The 20,930-nt window shown below is 37.8% G+C and overlaps 1 pseudogene across 1 annotated transcript; it reads right to left on the bottom strand.

Moving 5' to 3' along the window:
* Nucleotides 1-4,936: 4,936 nt before the first annotated feature.
* Nucleotides 4,937-19,977, bottom strand: LOC145822800 (cullin-1-like; annotated as a pseudogene). The gene is made up of 14 exons (XR_014364510.1): nt 19,974-19,977; nt 19,723-19,910; nt 19,551-19,628; nt 19,301-19,390; nt 19,098-19,178; nt 18,917-18,979; nt 18,464-18,504; nt 18,294-18,381; nt 18,065-18,214; nt 17,919-17,974; nt 17,701-17,821; nt 17,440-17,601; nt 5,248-5,391; nt 4,937-5,157 (listed from the first exon to the last, which is right to left on the bottom strand). The product of XR_014364510.1 is annotated as a cullin-1-like (transcript).
* Nucleotides 19,978-20,930: the final 953 nt, after the last annotated feature.

A 20,930-nucleotide genomic window follows, 5' to 3' on the forward strand; every position in this document is an offset into this window, starting at 1 on the left:
CAAGCTTTGCAGGTTCCACTTGGCACATCTTGGGAAGTCAGTTGTGTTACTGTCTTCCAAGTCAATGATATTTGCATGTTCACATAGCCAAAAATGTGATGAAAATTAAAGTAATTAAATTTTGCTAAATACACAAATTTGTAACTATGATAACTGTAAATTTGAATGGATATTATACTTACCAGCAATGCAATGACACATCCCGTAACTTTTTCTGGAGTTTTGTGCAATGCTATGATAGAATCAATCAATGTTGATGTGATTGCTTCTGGCCAATCATACTATTTTATTGATTCAAGAGGTTCCACATACTTTATAAAAACCCACCCTATTGAATTCCCACTTGTTGCAAAAAATAGGGTGAGACACAAGTACAATATAACAATGATTGCTACATTTTTTAAGTCAGTTGGTTGCTTGCCTTTCATTACTTTGACCGAGGCATTTTTAAGAACAGGACTAGTGAGCCTTGTGTCCTTTTGGAATCTTCCCCTAAGGAATGCAGATTTTGACTTTTTAGAGTATCTTAATGACATGGCTCCTTTACCTCCTTGCAAACCAAAAATCAAGGTCATGTCATTGGTTGTGAAGGTCAAGCTCTTTTTACCAACTGTGAATGCTTTTGTTTTTTCATTGTAACATTGGATTATTGCAACTACATCATCATCAGATTTCCTAGATTTCCTTGGATCTATCCTTCTAGTGGTTAGAGCTTGGATCAAATACCAGAATGGGGTCTTTTGAAGCTCTACAAGTTGGTTTGAATTGAATTTAAGTGTTTGAAAAAAGGAGACAACAGATGAGAGGTTGGATCGGTATTGAATGTTGTAGTGAGCTCTTTTTCTTTGGAGTTTAACAGGTTTTTTCCCCCTTGAGCTTGAGTCTATTGAAGTTGGGGTACTCATCTTGATGCTAGTTGCTTCATCACCTTGGACTTGTGTGTTTTGGCAAGGAGTTTGTGGTGTTTTGCTACTGGTTTTGGATCTTAGATCATAAGAAGACCGAGAGAGTTTCCGTTTTTTGCTTGGTGTTTCCGATTTTTTGCTGCTGGTTTTTTATCTTAGATCATAAGAAGACTGAGAGAGTTTTCTGTTTCTTGCTTGGTGTTTCCGGTGTTTCGCTGCTTTTACGTTTTGCCATTTATAGACAATGATGAAAACATAAAGATGTCAACATTAAATCCCAGAGAAAATTGAACATGCCAGAGAAAATTGGACATGTCAGAGAAAATTACACATAAGGGAGAAAACTAAGGTGGCTAAGGAAAATTATAAATGTCAGACAAAATCAGACACTAAAAATTAAATTTCAGATTACTAATTGTTTTCCTGTGGAATACATCTAGCTACAGAAAATTTTCATTGCCAGAGAAAATCAACAAAGCATTATAAGCATGGTAGAGAAATTTTCAATAATTGTTAAAATTACATATAGAAGTAAAATATAGCTAGAGAAAATTGAAAAAAGAAACATATATCTAGCAAGTACAGAAATTAAGGACAGAGAAAAGTAAACATGGCAAGCCAAAGAAAATTTCCATTCCACAATTAGCAAGATAAAATAAACAAAGTAATGTAAACATGCCACTGAAAATTATTCCACATTGAAACCAAGAATTGAACAAAATAAACATACCAGAGAAAATTACACATTCGTGAGAAAATTTCCATTCTAGAGAAAATTTCAAATCCATAATATTAAAATGCCAGAGAAATTTACATACACAACCAAAAAAAATTAAACATGATAGAGACATACAAGGGAGAAAAGTGATGTGGCCAGAGAAAATTATAACTTAGACACAGACAAGAGTAATAAACATTCCAGAGAAAAATACATATTCCAAAGAAATTTATAGACAACATCACAGAAACATGTTCAAGAATAAGATCAAAACACAGAGTAATGACTTTTTTTTCAAAATAAACATGCTAAAGAAAATTCAAAGAAGAAACATACATTCCAGTTGATAATATTAAAATGCCAGAGAAATTTACATACACAATCAGAGAAAATTAAACATGATAGAAACACACAAGGGAGGAAAGTGATGTGGTCAGAGAAAATTATAAATACCAGAGAAACTTAGACAGAGATAAGAGAGTAATAGACATTCCAGAGAAAGATAGACATTCCAATTAAAAATACTTTACAGAGAAATTTACAAAGTAGAGAAATTTATAGACAAAATCATAGAAATATGTTCAAGTATAAGATGAAAACACAGAGAAATAACTTTTTTCAAAATAAACATGCTAGAGAAAATTGAAAGAAGAAACATACATCAAGCAAAAACCAGAGAAATTCAAATGCCAGAGAAATTTACAGATAAAATGACAAACATGTTCAATAATAAGTTCAAAACATACATAAATAACTTTTTTCAAATTCATATAGCTTTTTATTACGAAATTGAAACCCTAATTTATGAAAAGTTAATATAAAATGCAATTAACTGTGTTTCTAGAGAAAATCTAGTTGTATTGTAGAAAAACTTACTAGAGTTAGGATGAAACTTTAATGACGAGCTGATATGTCCTAAGACGAAAATGTGACGTGACGAAGATGAACTGAGATGACAATGAACAGTGAAAACGGAGTCAGAGAAATTTGTGAGAAAGGAATGGGAATGATTTTTGCAGAAGATAACGAAGCTCTAATGTCGATGGTGAAGATATTGAAACCCTAGTTCTGCAGTTCTCTTGTTCGTGAAGATGGTTGGATGCTTGGAATGGAACTTAGTCGTCGAAATCAGTTTCGTCTGTGTGTTGATTGTGTGAAGGGTATTTTGGTCCACAAAATAATTAAAAATGCGCGCCATGTTGTTCAGGGACCTGATGCATCATTGTTTTTTTTGGTGTCCTTTATCCTCTAAATTACTATTATTAGGGACCTTAAAAAAAATTCCCATAAAAGGGAAAATTGGTCTAAGGTCCCTCCCCAACTTTTAATAGGAGGAGAGGTACACAATAATATGTTATGATGGCTAAGGTCCCTCAACTTTATTCTATGTTATAAAATACCTAATTTACCCTCGTTATAACATAAGATTGTTTGGATTTTGGCAATGCTGACTTCACGGTGAGATTTTGGAAACTGATTTCACGATAGAGATTTTGTCGGAGATTTTGTAGGGATTTCGCAAGTGTTGCAGTGGACTTCACAATAGAGATTATGACGATCTTGTAGGTGTTATAATGTGTTGATCGCGTAGGTTTTTCAGTGGAGTTGAATCAGGTTTGGTTTCGATAGAGATTCCATATAAATTTTTGATTTTTGTTTTGAATTTTATGTAAGGATTCCGATTTCATATTAATTTTTCAACTGTATTTTTGCATTAGGTTTTTGTTTTCAGTTTTGATCAATTTAAAAGAAAAGCTAGCTCAGTGAAGTTGTTTATGATTTTTGGAGTTGATTTTTCATTTGCTGTTATTGATCAATTTTAGACAGAGGCCAGCTTGATAGAGTTGATTTTTATTTTTGGAATTAATTTTTTATTCTCTGTTTTTTTATCAATTTCAAAGAGTGTTGACAGTGTGGTTGATTTTGATGTTTAGAGTTCATTTTTCATGCTCTGTTTTTCATCAACATGCTGATCAGAGTTCATTTTTCGTGCTCTGTTTTTCATGAAGATGGTTAGATGCTTGGAATGAAACTCAGTCGTCGAAATCAGTTTCGTCTGTGTGTTGATTGTGTGAAGGGTATTTTGGTCCACGAAATAATTAAAAATGCGCGCCATGTTGTTCAGGGACCTAATGCATCACTTTTTTTTTTGGTGTCCTTTATCCTCTAAATTACTATTATTAGGGACCTTAAAAAAATTCCCCTAAATAAAAGAAGGGCAAATCTTAACCAAATACAGTAATATTATAAAATAAATAAATAAACCGTTTTTTATCCATTGCATTGGTTGGTCAGGAAAAGTCGGATTTGCCGACTAAATTTTTGGTCGCGAAATATATCATTACCACGACTAATTCATTTAGTCGCTGAAACACTTTGGTCGCGAAAAGTGATATTTTCCCGACCAAAAAGTTTGGTCGCCAATTATCACATTCAACGACCAAAAAGTTTGGTCGCCAATTGTGACATTCTGCGACCAAAAAAGTTTGGTCGCCAATCGTGACATTCCGCGACCAAAAAGTTTGGTCGCCAATTATGACATTCCGCGACCAAAAGGTTTGGTCGCCATTTGTTACTTTTCGCGACCAAAACTTTTGGTCGGCAAAAGTGAGTTTCCACGACCAAGAGCTGTTTTGGTCGGCAATAAATGTATTTTTTGCAACCAAAACTCTTGGTCGGCAATTGTCTTTTTTTACGAAAAAAAATTATTTATTTGTCGCGACTAATAAATTGGTCGCCAAAGCAGGAAAACAATCTGCAATTCCTAATAATTCATTCAATCCATAATAAACCTATAATTTTAAAGCATCATTCAAATTAACTGAATCATTAACATTCAACACAATACATAATTCATTAACATTCGACAAAATACAACTATTCTAAGTTTTCATTCACAAGTCACATCTAGCATAACAATTTGAAACATAACTATTTCTCGAGATGAACAGCAGCAAGCCAAGCATCTAAAGTAGTCAGAGTGCTTTCTCTCATATGTTTGTTATTGTCACCAAGGCATTTCAAAACATCTGACAGTATACCCTGCAACAAACAACTTCCCAATATTAAAGTCAAATTTAAAGGACAATAGAATACAAAGTTAGAAGGAAATTTAGGTTTAGAGCAAATTTAATATGGTTGAACAAAAAAAAAACCTGTCAAATAATTATCAAGAACTAAAATTGATGTTTATTAAAATAATAAATAAACTAAGCTTGAAAACAAAATTAAAAATAAAAAACAATGCATTGCATACCTAAGAATAGACACAATTCAGATTTTGAATACATCAATTAAAATCAAAATGGTCAAGAAGTGTAATTTCCCCCAAAAAATTAAAAAGGAATAGAAAGCACACTAATATGGATCTGTTGGAGAGATTGTTTTGTTGTTTGGTTCTTTGTTAAGAATCTTATACTACACATGAAAGAGAATGGAGCAACCTAACAACATCATCATCTGTCAAGTTTAATTGAGTCATGATTTCCTGTAACTCAATCTGTCTGAGGCATTAAAAAGCAGCAGCACAGAAGCCTATATGGATGAAATGCTAAAGCTCAAACCTCTGCGTTAAGAATCATAAATCCATGTATTAGATTAAAATAAGTTTCTTCAACAAAATACCTGGTAGGTTGTCATAATGAGCTCCATCGTTTTGGGTTCAAATTTTCCATTGAGGTTACAAGTACCCAATGAATAAATCCATGTAAGTTTTCTGTGTTTTGTTTTTGTTTGATAGAATTCTCTGAAAACTTGCACACACTTAACCTAGAGCAGAAGTGAATAAATAGAATGACGTCAATGGGAATGTTCAGAAACACAGCTGTAATAACCCTCACCACTACTTACCGTTAAACATTGATTACCGTTAAACTGAACTGATTGTGACTGATAATTGAACTAATTAAAGTACTGAACTGACTGACTGAAAACTGGAACTGGATTGAATGAGTACATCTGTTTGAATTGCATTTTTATCTGTTGATTAATCATTTGATCTGTTTGTGTTTTGTGTTTAAACTACTAATTGAAGGCCTTATCGGCGGCCGAATCGGGAATTGATTGGTGTTTTATGATCCTCATAATTAATGTGATTTTATAGTGTATTTATCTGAAAGCTGATTAGGTATGATTAAATTAGATTAAAACGAGTTAATTGCAAAGTTTGCCGTAATTACCAAATTGCCACCCTTAGTGGCCCACTCAATATAACATGTGAGCCTTGTATACACTTGAAACAAACATTTCCTCAGCCCTTTCTTGAGCCTTGCCGACCTAGAGAGTAGAGAGGGAGAGAAATTGGTTTTTGTAACAACCCTCATACTGTTTACTGACTAGGGACTGATTGATTACCGATAATCACCGATTACTGTTAAACGAAACGGATAATGACTGATAACTGACTGATAATCGAACTGAAAGAAATACTGAACTGACTGACTGAAATCGGAATCTGAATTAACTGAGTATATGTTAGTCAATTGCATTCTATCTGTTTGATTGTCTGATTATCTGTTCATGTTTATATGTTTAAACTGCTATTTGAAGGCCTTATCGGCGGCCGAATCTGAAACCGATTGATGTTACGTGACCCTCATATTTAATGTGATTTTATGGTATAAGTATCTGAAAATTGATTAGGTATGATTAAATTAGATTAAAATAAGCCAATTGAAGAGTTGGACTTAATTACCGTTTTGCCATTGAGTGGGCCACTATCTCACACACATACTTGAGCCAAAAACAACATTTCCTCAGCCATTTTCCTTCTCATTGCCGACCAAGAGGGAAGAGAGGAGAGAGAGTGAGAGAAATTGAATTCTACCTTGGGTTTTGCTTGGAGAATTGAAGGAATTGAAGTATAGATTGCATATTTGAGCTCCTAGTCTTCTAATTCAAGCTCTAGGTAAGGATCTTATCTTCTTATTGATGCTATTGAACTAGTTCTTGCATGGTTCATGCTTCATTGTAGAACTAAGTCATGATTTGGGTCATTAATGGTGAATTGAAGCTCATTTCTTGCATGCATGGTTGAATTAATGAGTTTTGAGTTGAATTCATGGTAAAGGGTTACATGCATGTCCATGTTGTAAGAGTAGACCATGTTTTCATCTTGTTTTGAAAAGAATGAGCTCATTTGAACAAGCTTTGAAGCTTTGATTTGGTTTAAATCCTTGCATGTTTGCATGTTCTTCATATTCTTGAAAATGGGTTTGAATGTGGTTTTAATTGACTCACCTTTGGGGCTTGAATTCATAAATTGAGCTTTGAAACTTGTTATACATTGAATTTAATGATGTTTTCCAGAATTTGGGCCCAAGAGGTCGAGTTTGGAGTGGTTGAATGCTTGGTTTGAGCTTGGGAGGCAGATCTGGAAATTCCAGATTTGGCTTCCTCGCTCGAGCGAAGGATTCCCCGCTCGAGCGAGCACCTTTGTCCAGGGCTCCGCTCGAGCGACCATCGAGCGACCATCGCGCGTAAAATTTCAGCATCCAGTACTTTTACTGTTTTGCAGACCGCTCGAGCGAAGGATTACTCGCTCGAGCGAAGCCTTTGATTTTGGACTTACGCTCGAGCGTAGAAAGTCTCGCTCGAGCGAGGCTCCTATTTTCAGCAAACTTTGCGAAATATTTTCTAAGTGTATTTTTGCATCCTCATCCCATCCTAGGCATTCTTAGGCCTAGTTTAAGGCACCTTGATGAGGATATCATTGTAGAACACACCAAGGCAAATTAGGGATTAAGTTATGAGATTTCCCAACTGTGTAGCTTAGTGTGTTCAACCTGTGAACTGTGTAGGGTTGGCAACTGGGGAGACACGCTCTAGCATACTGTAGCCCAGAACTCTGTGAGTAACAATTGTGTAAAGATATGTTCAACTGATTATCTTCTGAATACTGAACTGAACTGTTTACTGAACTGGTATTATTTACTGAATGAATGTATGTCCTTTATTTCTGAACTGTACTGTGGCATCCTTAGTATCTACGGTTTACTGTTACTGTTACTGTCACAGAGATCTCTGTCGGTTTCCTTGTGGAACCACTACTGTTTACTGACTGATGGCCATCATTACTGTTCGGTCTTTTAAGACCTACTGTTACTGTTATGCTAATGGATGTACCACATATGACTGTTTACTGTACTGAGCAACTGAATTACTGATTGAAATGAACTGTTTTCATTACTGTAAGGACATTCATTCTAAACCCCTTTACGCTTTATGTTATTCACTGGGCTTTAGCTCACTGCTCATATATATATGTAGGTGTACAGGCACCAGACCGCAGCTAGAGGCGTCAGGGTTACTCCAGTTTTGTCAAGCCAGCCTTTGTGCCTCACTGCGAGGTTCCGAGCCTACTGTTAAGGCTTAGGGGTGTTTTAGAATTTCCCCCTTTTTGTACTGTTTCACTGTTTTGTATAGACTGACTGTTTACTGTACTGTTATACAGGGATTAGGTCCCTGTACTGTGTGACTGTTAATTTTGTATACTGTGTTGTACAGACGGAATGTTTTCTGTACTGTTATGTGGGGTTGAGTCCCTAGTTAAATGGATGTGAATATTGTGTATACTGTTCTGTACTGTTTTTGTATAATGTATGAAAAGCCTTTTTGCATACAGACTGTCACAGCTCAATGGACACTATTTATTTACTGTATTGGCTTCCGCCAGGCCCTGTACTCTGTTTCACTGTATTACTGTTCAGCAGGCCTTCGGTAATCTCGGATTACTGGCCGGTTACGGTGCTAAACCCATAGGGCCGGGTTTGGGTCGTGACAGTTTTTCACCTTGAATTGCTCGGAAACTTGAAGAATTGCTTGGTAATTGAAGTGTAGATTGCTAAATTGGACCTCTAGACTTGCATTCAAGGAACCTAGGTAAGGATTTCATCTTCTCATTCTTGTGTTTGAACTAATTCTTGCATGGTCCATGTTAAATTGTAGAGCTAAGTCATGTTTTAGTTCATACATGTTGATATAGAGCATAATTCATGCATGCATGTTTGAATTGTAGATGTTTGAGTTGTTTTCATGGCAAAAGGTTACATGCATGTTTATAATTATGTTTAAGTCCATGATTTCACCATGTTTTGAAAAGAATTGGCTCCTTAGAGCATCAAATTGGAGCTTCAAAATGATTTGAATTCATGCATGATTGCATGTCCTCCATGTTTATGTTATTGGTTTGAAATTGAGTGTGAATTAAACACCCTTGGGCTTTGATTTCTCAAATTGAGCTTTGAACCATGTTATTCTATGTGTTTATAAATATTTTCCAGAAAATGGGCCCAAGAGGATTGGTTTTGATGCATTTAAACTTGGTTTTGGCTTGGAGGTGCAATCTGGGTTTTCCAGATTTTGCACTTCCGCTCGAACGGGGAAAGTAACGCTCGAGCGTGAAATCCGAGCATCCAGCATCTCTCTGCACTGTTTTACAGTCCGCTCGAGCGGAGGATTGGGCGCTCGAGCGGAGTCATGTCTCAAGCTCGAGCGGGCGTCGAGCGGAGATTTCACCCATCCAGTACTTTTACATCTTCATCCTCATCCCATTCTAGGCATTCTTAGACCTAGTTTAAGGTATCTTATTGAGGATATAGATGTAGAGCGCACCGAGGCAAATTAGGGATTAAGTTGTTATCTTTCCCAACTGTGTAGCTTAGTGTGTGTTCAACCTGTGAACTGTGTAGGGTTGGCGACTGGGGAGACACGCTCTAGCATACTGTAGCCCAAACTCTGTGAGTAACAATTGTGTAAAGATATGTTCAAATGATTATCTTTTGAATACTGAACTGAACTGTTTACTGAATGAATGTATGTCCTATCTTCTGAACTGTATTGTGGCATCCTTGGCACCTACTGTTTACTGTTACTGTTACAGAGATCTCTGTCGGTTCCCTCGTGGGACCACTACTGTTTACTGATTGATGGCCATCATTACTGTTCGGTCTTTAAGACCTACTGTTTACTGCTATGCTAATGGATGTACCACATATGACTGAATAACTGTTCTGACTGAAAGACTAAAGTATTGTTTAATGAACTGATTTCATTACTGTAAGGACATTTCATTCATAACCCCTTTACGCATTATGTTATTCACTGGGCTTTAGCTCACTCTTTATATATATATGTAGGTGCTCAGCTGCCAGATCGGAGCTAGGAGCGTGGGTTAGACTCCAGTTTTGTCAAGCCAGCCTTTGTGCCTCACTGAGAGGTTCCGAGTTGCCATGCTATGGCTTTGGGGTGTCTTGTTTTTCCCCCGTCTGTCTCCATACTGTTTGGATTACTGTATAGACTGTTAACTGCTAATCGTACTGTTATCAAGGGATTAGGTCCCTGTACTGTGTGACTGTAAATTTTGTATAGACTGTACTGTTGGTATATGTGAATGCATGAAAAATCTTTTTGGCATACAGACTGACACAGCTCAATGGACATTATTCATTTACTGTATTGGCTTCCGCCAGGCCCTGTACTCTGTTTTACTGTACTACTGTTCTGCAGGCCTTCGGTAATCTCGGATTACTGGCCGGTTACGGTGCTAAACCCATAGGGCCGGGTTTGGGTCGTGACAGAGTGGTATCAGAGCGATACTTAACCACGAGTTGTACCGCACACACGTGTCCAAATGAGCTATAGGGTGTCCTAGAAAAGTGATTAGGGCATTTCATGAACTTGAAAAGTGTTTGGCTATGTTATGACTGAATACATGTTGATGTGATAACTGTCTAAATATGCGACTGTTTATGTTACAATTTATAACTGTTATAACTGCTTATAGTGAAATGGACAATGCAAATGAACCTGAATCCTCATCTACTGAGGCAAGAATGGAAAGAATGGAAAGAATGATGGAACTGATAACCGCTAGACTTGAATAACAACAGAACCAACAGCTCCCACCTCCTCCTCCTCCGGTACAGCCGGAACCTAATGCGAATGTGAATGATGGGGATATTATTACTCTCACCCATAAATTCAGCAAGATGAAACCGTCATCCTTTCAGGGAGGACTGGAACCGCTAAAGGCTGAAGCTTGGGTGCTTGAAACGGAAAAACTATTTGAAGTGTTTCCGTGCTCAGAAGCGAATAAAGTATTGTTAGCTACCTTCACCCTACAAGAAGAAGCTAGAAGGTGGTGGATGTTGATCCGCGATACAAATACCGTTATGACTTGGGCTCAGTTCAAGGAGTCCTTCTTTGAAAAGTATTTCCCTCAGTGTGTCAGGGATAGAAAAGTGACCGAATTTGAACAGCTGAAGCAGGGCACAATGTCCGTTGCGAAATATGAGACGAAATTCACCGAGCTTGCTAGATATGCACCGCATATGGTGGATACTGAATATAAGAAGGCCAGGAAGTTTGAAGGCGGCCTTAATGTTGCAATTCTCGACAGAATCAATGTTTTGAAGCTACCGAACTATGTAAATGTTCTTGATCGAGCCTTAATGGCTGAATCAAACATTGAAGCATTGAAAACTGAAACACCAACGTCGGAATGGCGTAGTAAGAGGCAGGGTTTCAAATTCAAGAAAGGCAAGCACAACCCGGCCAACAAGAAACAGAATACGGGGTCGACAACTAGCCCCAGCCAAGGGAGTGGTTTCATACCACCCTGTTCTGAGTGTGGCAAGAAGCACAAAGGGGTCTGCTACAAAATATCTGGAGCCTGTTACAGGTGTGGCAAGGTGGGTCACATGGTTAAAGACTGCCCTTCTGCTCCATAAGCCAGTAGTAAAGCTGCACCAAGCGTGGCAGCATCAACTGTAGCACCAAAGCCTAACCCCAAGGCTACCGGGAAAGAGCCCATGAGGCAGGGCAGAGTGTTCGCCCTAGTACCGGGAGACGTGCAAAATACTGAAACCGTTGTGTCAGGTATCCTCTCTATTTGTACACAAAATGCATTTGTATTGATTGATTCGGGGTCTACACATTCTTATGTATCGCATGCTTTCTCACGGAAATTGAATAGACCCTTAGAACCCATGAACTATCTGCTAGCCGTATCATCACCCGTAGGAGGATCCATGACATGTGCTTATATGTACCCCGCATGTGAAATCATTGTTGGGGATATGCATCTGTTTATTGATTTACTACCATTGAACATTAATCATTTTGATGTAATATTGGGGATGGATTGGTTACAAAAATATCATGCCACTATTGATTGTGTGACCAAGCAAGTTGTTTTCCGTCCACCTGGTTTGCCTGAATTCGTGTTTAATGGGAGTGGAGTAGTGCCTCCTCCGTATTTGATTTCGTCAGTGAAAGCCGTTAAATTAATTAGAAAGGGATGTAAAGGATATCTGTGTTCTGTGCTGACTGTGTCTACTGATGATAGTGTTAAAACTGATGTGAATTGTATTCCTATAGTCAGGGAATTCCGAGATGTATTTCCAGATGATCTGCCAGGGGATTTGATTGACAGGGAAATTGAATTTACCGTTAATGTGATTCCGGGTACACAGCCGATATCGAAAGCTCCTTACAGAATGGCCCCAACTGAACTGAAAGAACTGAAAGTGCAACTGCAGGAACTGCTGGACAAGAAGTTTATCAGGCCTAGTACTTCACCGTGGGGTGCACCGGTTTTGTTTGTAAAGAAGAAAGATGGCTCACTGAGACTGTGTATTGACTATCGTGAACTGAATAAGGTAACTGTAAAGAATAAATACCCATTACCGCGTATTGATGACCTGTTTGATTAGTTACAGGGTGCCAAAGTGTTTTCTAAGATTGACCTCAGATCGGGGTATCATCAACTGAAGGTTAAACCGGAAGACATTGATAAAACTGCTTTTAGAACGAGGTATGGCCATTATGAATTTTTAGTTATGCCATTCAGAGTCACGAATGCCCCTGCTGCTTTTATGGACCTCATGAACAGAATTTTTAAACCATACATTGATGATTTTATTGTAGTGTTTATTGATGACATATTGATTTACTCTAAAAGTATAGAACAACATGAACATCATCTGAGACTTGCCCTACAGACCCTAAGAGAACAGAAACTGTATGCTAAACTGTCTAAGTGTGAATTTTGGCTTGACCATATTATGTTTTTGGGGCATGTTGTTAGCAAAAATGGAATTTCTGTTGATCCGCAGAAAATTGAAGCTGTAGTGAACTGGCCTAGACCGACAAATGTGACTGAAGTCCGAAGCTTTTTGGGATTAGCTGGATATTACAGACGATTTGTCAAAGATTTCTCCAAAATTGCCCTACCATTGACTCAGTTAACTCAGAAGGGGACATCATTTGACTGGACTGACCAAAGAGAATCTGCTTTTCAGGAGTTGAAAACTCGATTAGTGACTGCACCGGTTCTTACCTTACCTTCAGGTACGGATGGTTATACTGTATTTAGTGATGCTTCTCATAAGGGTTTGGGGTGTGTTTTAATGCAGAATGGGAGAGTTATTGCTTATGCTTCCCGACAGTTGAGACCACATGAAAAGAACTACCCGACCCATGACCTAGAACTTGCTGCAGTAGTATTTGCGCTAAAAATCTGGCGTCACTACCAGTACGGGGTGACATGTGAAGTATACACCGACCACAAGAGCTTAAAATATTTCTTCACACAGAAGGAACTAAATATGAGACAGCGCAGATGGCTAGAACTGATCAAAGACTATGATCTACAAATTCTGTACCATCCGAGAAAGGCTAATACTGTCGCCGATGCATTGAGCCGAAAGTCAATTTCCAACTTAGCTTGTTTGCTCACCGGACAGAAAGAGCTGCTTAGTGACCTTGACAAATTTGAAATTGAAGTTGTTTTGAGAGAACAAGGTGGAACCTTAGCTGCTATTTCTGCTCAATCGGCACTGATTGAAGAGATTAAAGAGAAACAGCAACTGGATGATTTCTTGAAAAAGATCATCGAAGAAAGAGAATCTAAACCGAGACCGAGATTCAAATTTGAGAACAATGTACTGAAATTTCATGAAAGACTGTGTGTACCAAATGATACTGAACTGAAAAAAAGAGTTCTGCAAGAGGGCCACAATTCAAAATTGTCTATCCACCCGGGGAATACGAAAATGTACCAAGATCTGAAACAGAATTTCTGGTGGCCGGGAATGAAGAAAGAAATTGCTGACTTTGTGTCCAAATGTCTTCATTGCCAACAAGTCAAAGCCGAACATCAACGACCTGCCGGATTATTGCAACCCCTACCCATACCAGAGTGGAAATGGGAGCATATCACGATGGATTTTATTGTCGGGTTACCTCGCTCCAGAAAAGGTATGGATTCAATTTGGGTTATTGTTGATAGACTAACCAAATCTGCTCACTTCTTACCTGTCAAGACAATCTATAATGCGGACAAATTGGCTGTTATCTATATTGATGAAATTGTGAGACTGCACGGAGTGCCTGTGTCTATTGTTTCTGATAGGGATTCGAAGTTTACCTCGAGGTTTTGGCAAAGCCTACAGACTGCACTGGGTACTGAACTGAGACTGAGTAGTGCCTATCATCCTCAGACAGATGGCCAATCAGAAAGAACCATCCAAACTCTGGAGGATTTACTGAGAATGTGTGTCCTTGATTTTCAGGGAGATTGGGAAAGTCATCTACCATTAGTTGAATTCGCCTACAACAACAGCTACCATTCTAGTATTGGTATGGCACCTTTCGAGGCATTGTATGGCAGAAAATGTAGATCTCCGATTTGCTGGGCAGAAGTTGGAGATAGGCCTTTGCTTGGGCCCGAGATTGTTTATGAAACAACTGAGAAAGTGAAACTGATACAACAGAGATTGAAAACTGCACAGAGCAGACAGAAGAGTTATGCTGACGTCAGAAGACGAGACAGAGAGTATGAAGTGGGTGATCACGTATTTGTAAAAGTAACACCGATGAAAGGCCAGACTCGTTTTGGAGTCAAAGGCAAGTTAGCGCCAAGATACGTCGGACCGTATGAGATTATTGAGAAAATTAATCCAGTGGCGTATCAAGTTGCACTCCCTCTGGAAATGGAGCACATGCATAATGTTTTCCACATTTCGATGTTAAGAGATTATCTCCGGGATCCCTTCCATGTAATAGAGCCTACCCACGTAGTGTTGAGTGATGACTACACTTACGAGGAACGGCCTATACAGATTGTAAACAGACGGATCAAGAAACTGAGGAACAAAGAGATCCCGCTAGTGAAAGTCGACTGGCAGAACCATGGTGGCATGTATGCCACTTGGGAAAGGGAAGATGACATGGCTAAAAGATATCCTGAACTATTTCCACTGAACCCTGTTTTCTTCCAGAATGAAGGTAACTCGAGTTTAGAGGACTAAACTCTTTATAAGGAGGGGAGACTGTAATAACCCTCACCACTGCTTACCTTTAAACATTGATTACCGTTAAACTGAACTGATTGTGACTAATAATTGAACTGATTAAAGTACTGAATTGACTGACTGAAAACTGGAACTGGATTGAATGAGTACATCTGTTTGAATTGCATTTTTATCTGTTGATTGATCATTTGATCTGTTTGTGTTTTGTGTTTAAACTGCTAATTGAAGGCCTTATCGGCGGCCGAATCGGGAATTAATTGGTGTTTTATGATCCTCATAATTAATGTGATTTTATAGTGTATTTATCTGAAAGCTGATTAGGTATGATTAAATTAGATTAAAACGAGTTAATTGCAAAGTTTGCCGTAATTACCAAATTGCCACCCTTAGTGGCCCACTCAATATAACATGTGAGCCTTGTATACACTTGAAACAAACATTTCCTCAGCCCCTTCTTGAGCCTTGCCGACCTAGAGAGTAGAGAGGGAGAGAAATTGGTTTTTCACCTTGAATTGCTCGGAAACTTGAAGAATTGCTTGGTAATTGAAGTGTAGATTGCTAAATTGGACCTCTAGACTTGCATTCAAGGAACCTAGGTAAGGATTTCATCTTCTCATTCTTGTGTTTGAACTAATTCTTGCATGGTCCATGTTAAATTGTAGAGCTAAGTCATGTTTTAGTTCATACATGTTGATATAGAGCATAATTCATGCATGCATGTTTGAATTGTAGATGTTTGAGTTGTTTTCATGGCAAAAGGTTACATGCATGTTCATAATTATGTTTAAGTCCATGATTTCACCATGTTTTGAAAAGAATTGGCTCCTTAGAGCATCAAATTGGAGCTTCAAAATGATTTGAATTCATGCATGATTGCATGTCCTCCATGTTTATGTTATTGGTTTGAAATTGAGTGTGAATTAAACACCCTTGGGCTTTGATTTCTCAAATTGAGCTTTGAACCATGTTATTCTATGTGTTTATAAATGTTTTCCAGAAAATGGGCCCAAGAGGATTGGTTTTGATGCATTTAAACTTGGTTTTGGCTTGGAGGTGCAATCTGGGTTTTCCAGATTTTGCACTTCCGCTCGAACGGGGAAAGTAACGCTCGAGCGTGAAATCCGAGCATCCAGCATCTCTCTGCACTGTTTTACAGTCCGCTCGAGCGGAGGATTGGGCGCTCGAGCGGAGTCATGTCTCAAGCTTGAGCGGGCGTCGAGCGGAGATTTCACCCATCCAGTACTTTTACAGTACGCTCGAGCGGGAAAGTTTACGCTCGAGCGTGTACCTTTGTTGCATGTCCGCTCAAGTGGGGAAGCATGCGCTCGAGCGGGAATCTGTTTTTCTGAAAATTCTGAGACTGTTTTCTGATCACATCTTTGCATCCTCATCCCATTCTAGGCATTCTTAGACCTAGTTTAAGGTATCTTATTGAGGATATAGATGTAGAACATACCGAGGCAAATTAGGGATTAAGTTGTTATCTTTCCCAACTGTGTAGCTTAGTGTGTGTTCAACCTGTGAACTGTGTAGGGTTGGCGACTGGGGAGACACGCTCTAGCATACTGTAGCCCAAACTCTGTGAGTAACAATTGTGTAAAGATATGTTCAAATGATTATCTTCTGAATACTGAACTGAACTGTTTACTGAATGAATGTATGTCCTATATTCTAAACTGTATTGTGGCATCCTTGGCACCTACTGTTTACTGTTACTGTTACAGAGATCTCTGTCGGTTCCCTCGTGGGACCACTACTGTTTACTGATTGATGGCCATCATTACTGTTCGGTCTTTAAGACCTACTGTTTACTGCTATGCTAATGGATGTACCACATATGACTGAATAACTGTTCTGACTGAAAGACTAAAGTATTGTTTAATGAACTGATTTCATTACTGTAAGGACATTTCATTCATAACCCCTTTTACGCATTATGTTATTCACTGGGCTTTAGCTCACTATTTATATATATATGTAGGTGCTCAGCCGCCAGATCGGAGCTAGGAGCGTGGGTTAGACTCCAGTTTTGTCAAGCCAGCCTTTGTGCCTCACTGAGAGGTTCCGAGTTGCCATGCTATGGCTTTGGGGTGTCTTGTTTTTCCCCCGTCTGTCTCCATACTGTTTGGATTACTGTATAGACTGTTAACTGCTAACCGTACTGTTATCAAGGGATTAGGTCCCTGTACTGTGTGACTGTAAATTTTGTATAGACTGTACTGTTGGTATATGTGAATGCATGAAAAATCTTTTTGGCATACAGACTGACACAGCTCAATGGACATTATTCATTTACTGTATTGGCTTCCGCCAGGCCCTGTACTCTGTTTTACTGTACTACTGTTCTGCAGGCCTTCGGTAATCTCGGATTACTGGCCGGTTACGGTGCTAAACCCATAGGGCCGGGTTTGGGTCGTGACAACAGCATATGACATAAATTCACATTAAAAGAAACAATTTCAAAATTTCAATCTATGAGCGAATAAAAATCTACAAGCATTACCATTTCTGCTGGGAGGTTGAGGTCAAAAGACTTGTAACCAGGCCAAAAGCCAGTAGTTGGGACAGTAACAGTTAGGTCAATCCCAGGACTTGCATCTGGATTGGTTTTGAGGTACTCTTTAAAGTTAGTTTGATTTTTCCTTGCTAAAGTCAAATCTGTCACCTGGAAAACAGCAAAGCAAGAAAACAATTATTTCTGCCAGTATCCCAAAACTACATTAAAGTATGGCTTGCAAATTAATACAGGTTGTAGACAACTCACCATTCCCTCCATCTTTGATGTGAACTGACCACCACACTGCTGCATCAGCTTTGTCAGGATACTTCTCTCCTGCTCATCATTGGCACTCTTGTCAAAAAGTAAGCGTCGAGCAAGCTTTTTTCTGCCAGTCATTGCAACAAAAAATAAGTATCTATGAATCATCGAATCACAATATTCTGCAATCACTTAAAAACCAACAAAAAATTAAATAAAATTACCGGTAGAATTCAGTGAACAAATCCTTATCACTAATATAAGCAAGGAGCTTTACTACCTGTAGAATAAAAAGAAATCCAATTGCAACTGTTTGTATCTCATTCTCAACAATAAGTCAAAGCAAATGCTATGAAAGATAAAAGCATACCTTCTCAAGTGTTTCCTCAATGGTTTCATCACTCAATTTCTCACTCCCACCTTTCTTAAGAATATTATCACAAAATGTGGCTCGTAGTTCTACACTCGAGCTTCCACCAACACCTTTGTTACAGAAGACTTCAAAAGCCTCTTTGAGCGCCTAAGGCAAACAAAGGAGATTTTAATACATGAATAATAGGAAGGAAACCACGACTATGCAGCAATTGTTTAATACAAACCTTGTGGAAAAGAGTATGGTTCATAAAACAGTTATTTACGTACGCCATGTACTTGTCATGAAGCTCGATAACTTTTCTAACAAAAAACCTGAAGGCCCCACAGGTTAGTCAGTTCCCATACCAAGAATCCATTAACAAATCCTAGAAGTGAAGTACTATAAGAATTTGACATTACCTGTTCCTGCAAACCAACCACATCTTTCTTATCTGCCTGTACCAGGACACTTCTTAGCATTAGAACCAGAAATAAAATTAGAAAAGATTATCACTAAGACATATATAAGAGTAGATATGTTCTTTCCACCCAGAAAAGGGGAAATAAAATAAAAAAAAGGAAAAGAAAGAAAAATTTTAAGTGAACAACCTTGGTTAATGATGCCACCACATCAAACAATTATTTGTACCCCCAAAGTCAAATGTAGTGCTAAATTTTGTACATTGCCATTCATTTAATTAAAATCCAAATTTAATTTCCTTCCAAAAAAAAAAAAAGAGTATATAACTTGTTAACCAAGTCCAATGTAATGGCAGATCAATCATGAGCCTTGTGAAATGCACCTCCTCAGAAGACAAATTGCACAAAGACTATGGGATCTGAAATAACACAATCAAGATTACATCACCTTCTTATTGCTGGCTGCATCTTCCGCTTGTTTAACCAATGCTGTACCTTCAACAGTAACATGCTGCATAAAGAAAAACCCAGCCAAACTTCAAAATAAACAAGGGGAAGAAACAAATAATACCAGAGGCACAATGCTACATTCTTTACAGAACAATGTATTGCAAGTTAAAGACCAAAACCTGTTTAAATATACTAGAAACCGGATTTAAACCTCGAGGTATTTTGGAAAAGAGCCTATACATCCTTGATAAATCCTCTACCTACAAGAGAACAGGAAAAAAATGTTAATAAACTTTAGTTAATTGCAACTGAAATAACAGCAAGAAGGCTTGAATAATAACATTGTCCAAGTCTGATAAAAAAAAATGGTCCAAATGACTACCTTGTCATCCCTAAGCAATGCATGACATCCAGAGTGCTCCTGCTCGAGCAATTGGGTTGCATAAACGGACAACAATTCATGTTGAACTTTCTATAGGAAGACAAAATTACCCATAATTATAACAGCGAAAGTGCATATCTTCAAAATTGGCCTGAAAATAAATAAATAAATAAAAGAAATAACCATTAAAAGACTAATTATTATTGGGTAGAAAGAAATTTAGTATGACTTTACAAGAGGAAGAACAAACCTTAAGCAACTTTAGCTCGCTACTAGAATGTAGGTAATGAGCAACCCTATCATTCTCTCATTTCAAACACTCCTCAACCTAGAGTTACAAAAGGAATTTTTAGAAATTATATAGGATTATCAAACAAATATATCTGACCTTAACAAGAAAAAAAAAATGAATAGATGTTTACTTTCAACATATAATCTGGACAGGAATCTTCTAAGATCCAGTTTGAAGCCTTTCGAGAATAATAATCCGCAGTATCTTTCAGCATATCTGCTTCAAAGTCATTCTCACAATGATCCATTTGCCCCATTCCGATCTCAACAAATATATCCAAAACAAAGTCATTCTCATAATATATCCATTTGCCGCATTCTTATGAGATGATCCAGCTTCTTATGATCCAGCTTCTTATGGGCTGATAATCTGCATACATACCCATCATTTGTTATGGATGAAGATCAAGCTGACTATTATAGCTAAAGTATATATAGTCAGCATATCTTCATTTGCTCATAAATAATCAAGAAGAGGGACTGCCCCCTATAAGCTCGCAATTGTAAATATAGTCAGCATATCTTCATTTGCTCATAAATAATCAAGAAGAGGGACTGCCCACTATAACTGAAGTACCCATGAGGATGGCAAGATCTTTCAATCAGAAGGTAAATGAACAAGCAAAGTCATGAGAATCATGTGGAATGTATTTTCACTTCTCATTTAACCTAGGCTACCAATAAATGAAATTACAGTTTGTTTTTTGTTTTTTTTTTTAAAAAAGAACCATCTCTAAAAATAAAACAAGAATAAAATCATATAGTACTTTCAGCATGACTTTCAAATCAAACCAAAATATGTTTATCAGATTCGGAGATGTGTTGGAGTCATCATTTCACTAACATACATTGTGATGTTCAAAAGAAGCAAAAATTGAAAAGAAAATAGGAACAAACCTCAAGCCCAAGAAATGGTTCATAGCTGATATCACAAGAGTATGGTGCCCCAACATACTAGATGCAAAAAATCCATAGTATGATAAAGGTAATCCAAATCCGAGAGCATAAACCAAAGGAAAAAAAATATCCCTGAGAGCATAAACCAAAAAGGAATTTACCTTTGCAATACTGACAGCTCACAGCTTCCTTGAAATTGGAAAAAAAAAAATCAAATGATTTCTTGTATAATGTGCGCTTGCTTGCTTACTTGCGCGCATGTGTAAGAGTGAGAGAGAGATGAAAAATAGAAAAGATTGGAATTGGCCAAACCTTGAATTTACATCATCTTGCATGCTCATAAGAGCACAAATACCTCCACAGCAGCTGTGGCCAATGACTAGTATATTTTCAACATGTAGAAAACTTTATATTTACCAAAATGTTTTCCCATCAAAGTTTG

The sequence above is a fragment of the Camellia sinensis genome, chromosome 1 (genome assembly GCF_055761805.1).
Source record: "Camellia sinensis isolate YWXY chromosome 1, ASM5576180v1, whole genome shotgun sequence".
In the NCBI taxonomy this organism is placed as follows: Eukaryota; Viridiplantae; Streptophyta; class Magnoliopsida; order Ericales; family Theaceae; genus Camellia; species Camellia sinensis.